Here is a 3,678-nt window from a genome sequence, read left to right as displayed (position 1 = left end):
TTCTAGTTTAGGATCAATAATTCATATTTCATCTTTTTGTCATTTTCCATTCTAATTTTTTGATTTGTTACTCTACTTGCCTAAGGATTAATACCATCTAAAAAAATATGTAATTTTCTCCTTAGTTGTCTCTTTGATCTGTGAATGTCATGTGGAGGTCAGCTAGAATGATTTACATAAGTGTTTGTGCAATTACAAAATCATATGTTAATACTAGTTTACTTGGCACTTGAATTTTTTGATGCTCGATCATAACTAACATTCATGTTGCCACTCAAATTCTACATATTTTATTCACTCGACAATAATTGACTTTCTGCTTGCTCTATCTCAACTAAATTATTCGACTTATATGCTTGTTTGGTCTCAACTAGGGTGCTCGACAACCTTTACTCGCTCAACATTTATTGATAAATAAACACATCCTTTGTAGTTGGGTGATCCCACAATAATGGGTTCCATTTTTTGACCAAGTTTGACACTAAAATCAATATTTTTGAAACAAACCTCACATTCGAGTGACTATATCTCTAAAACTACAAATAGTTTCAAAATGACATAAACTAGTGGTTTCTAGTACTCTATTCCTACTTTGTAACCATATTTTTTAATTTAATTTTTTTAATTTAAGTCAATTTTTTATTCTCCTTCACAAAGTGGTACATATGAAAAATCAATATTTTTAAAGAGTGATAGTTTGCTTGACACACATAACTTTTTTTTTAGAAATGATAATGAGGTAATTCTTCTAGTGTTGGATTTGTAACATCAATATCTAGAGGATACATTTGGTTTGATTCAATTTGGTTGAATATTATATAGTTTATGAAGTTTTAAAGTGACATTAATTGTAATTTAGACATACGCTCATTTTGACACAGATAACTTGAACTCAGTTTATCATAAACCTAATTTTCTTTTTTTTTAATAGAAAGCTATCTCAACAACTGATTTCCTGGATATTTTTCAAAAAAATTGACCTAATTTATAAATTTTCCCGAAGTGTCGAAGTTAGTTGATGTTCAATCGATAATGAACTTATAATGAGTTAAACTCATATTTGAAAGTCTTAATTAATATAATATGTATTACAATTATAGTCATTGGAAAGCTTGCTCCAAGCAACACAAATTGGCATTTTTTATTTTATAGTAGGAGATAATTCAATCTCAATTTTGGGGGTCAAAAGAGCCAATTTCATTTTTTTCACAAAAGAGTGCCAAAATTTTATAAATTAACATGTTCGTGCAAACATATGTTCGCGTGAACATACAAACCTAAATGGAAAAATGGGGTTTTCATCTCAAAATCTCTATAAAAACACATTTGCGCGAACATATTAAATAGGGGATGTTTGTGCTAATATCCGTTATTTAAACTAAATATATTTTCATGAACATGTAATTCTTTTATGTTCACGCAATAAATCATTAGCAAGTTCACGCGAACATATGTAAAATTGAATATGGGAATTTTGCACCATTTCACGATTTGCTTCATGCCACAAAAGTGGTACCCAGTATTGTGGGTTCACCCAGTTCAACCTTCTTTAGATGGGTTGTTATATAGTGATAACCATCCAATATTTCCTTGGAAATGACTAAGTGTTAGACACTAATAGGAAACTTAGGCATAAAGATCAACAATAACATGAATTTATCCTACCCAAAACATACCCTCATGAATTCTTTTCAGTATAATTTTGGTCCATTCATGTTGGTCAAATTATTCAAAGAACATGTGCTTAGTGATATTCAAGTTTTCCAAGTGTTCAAACCCTTGTTTTAAGGTCAAATCATTATTATATACTAGATTAATGTCTGTATGTATGTCATTGTCCCCAATTGACTCAAATTTGCAATGAATATATGCATAGATGTCTTCAATGTGTAAAATCCTACCGAGAACTTGTGAACAAGCTCCAAACAAATTATCTTCAAGTGAAATATAAGGATGCTTCTTGAATCTATACCTAGGTATTTCATTAACATCATAGATTGCTTGAATTGTCATTGTTTCAAAATTAAAACCTTAAGTTCTCTTTAAAATATGACTGCATGAGCGATAAATACCTTTTAAGATTGTAAAATTAGAGCTTCTATGAATTCACTTATAATTTGCTTCAAACACTTCAAGTTCACTCTCAAATTTTCTTCTTAGGGCTCTCCAATTCTTTGCACTATCAAATGGTGTTAATTCAATCAATTTTAACCATTAAATTTGATTCTATTCGATTTTGCATCAATTGCGCAAGTCTTATAATTTGTTTTCCTTTCTAGAGATTTGTTTTCCTTTTGTGCACTTACATATGAGCTCCAAATGACATGTACTCTTAACTATAGCTTCCTTTCATCCATATAATACTACCATGAACTTCACAAGTTTTAATTCAACCTATCAATGGTTAAGTAATTTTTTGATGTCATTTCCCCTTTATTTTCTAATGAATTTATTGCTTAGATTGATAAGGGTTTGTCACCTAATACAACTAACTTCAACTTATTTTTAGATGAGTCATTTGTCTTCTTTTCTACCCATATTTGTGTGCTTGTAGGAGTTTGAGCTTTAACAAATGTTTCATTGAGGTTCTCTACATGCTCTTTCACATTTTATATATGTATTTCATTCCTTCTCATATTGTTTCTTGCATTCCTTTTATAATTAGATGTCTTTGCATTCTTTGATCTCATGTCATTTGTCCTCATATGTTTCTAAAACCATTGAATTTGCAAAGTATTGTTGTATGCCCAGAGTTTATGCAATTATAATAGGCTATGACTTTGCTTCCATATCTAGGTCCTAATTGATTGATCTATAATTTGCAATCTCTAATAATATGCCCAAAGTTGTTGCACTTATAACACATATCTCTATTTCTTATGACATTTTTTTAGTTCAATAGGTCTACTAGTTGTAGGGTTAATACCTTGATACATATTATTATTATTATTAAATATAGGTTTCCTACATTCATTAGCTTTATGCCCATAAGCAAAGCAATTATAACAATAACTAGAGAAAGGGTTGGTATACTTACATGTACAATCCTTCTTCATGTGGCCAATTTCATTGCATAAAGCACCTTTCATTAAATTGTTTCTTCAATCCTTTAGGTTGTTAGATTGTTTAGGTACTTCTTTGTTCAGATCTTCTTGTTGTTCTTTAGGTTGTTGGTTTACTAGATCTGGTTCCTCAATAACTTCAAATCTCTTAGATGATTTTCCTTTATAGTAGCCAATATCAATCATATCACCTTTAGGTCTTTGTGCCATGATTTTCTCATCAAGCTTCTCAATGATGGAATACAAATTCTCAAGATGTTTCTTTGTTTGTGTAAGCTCTCTTTTCATAATAACGTTATACTTATCAAGTTATGTATATTGTAACTTTGTAGATTCAACTTTAGATGTTACCTTGGTAAGTTCAAATTTTAGATATGCATTCTCAGATTCTAAATCTGATTGACTTTTATTCTCATCTTCCATCAAGCTCATCTTAAGATTGGTAGTTTCAAGTTCATGCTTTAGAATCTCATTCTCCTTCTTTAGTTTAGAAACTACATCACTATCATTGATCTGATCATTTGACTAATTCTTCTTAGATGTAGTAGATTCAATATGCTCTTTCAATTTCTAAATGAAATCTTGCACTTCTCTAAGTTTGTTCTTCAGGTTGTCT

Source organism: Cupressus sempervirens, chromosome 4 (genome assembly GCF_028749045.1).
Source record: "Cupressus sempervirens isolate cs-2001-9-10 chromosome 4, ASM2874904v1, whole genome shotgun sequence".
NCBI lineage: Eukaryota > Viridiplantae > Streptophyta > Pinopsida > Cupressales > Cupressaceae > Cupressus > Cupressus sempervirens.
Note: the sequence above shows the minus strand (reverse complement) of the source record.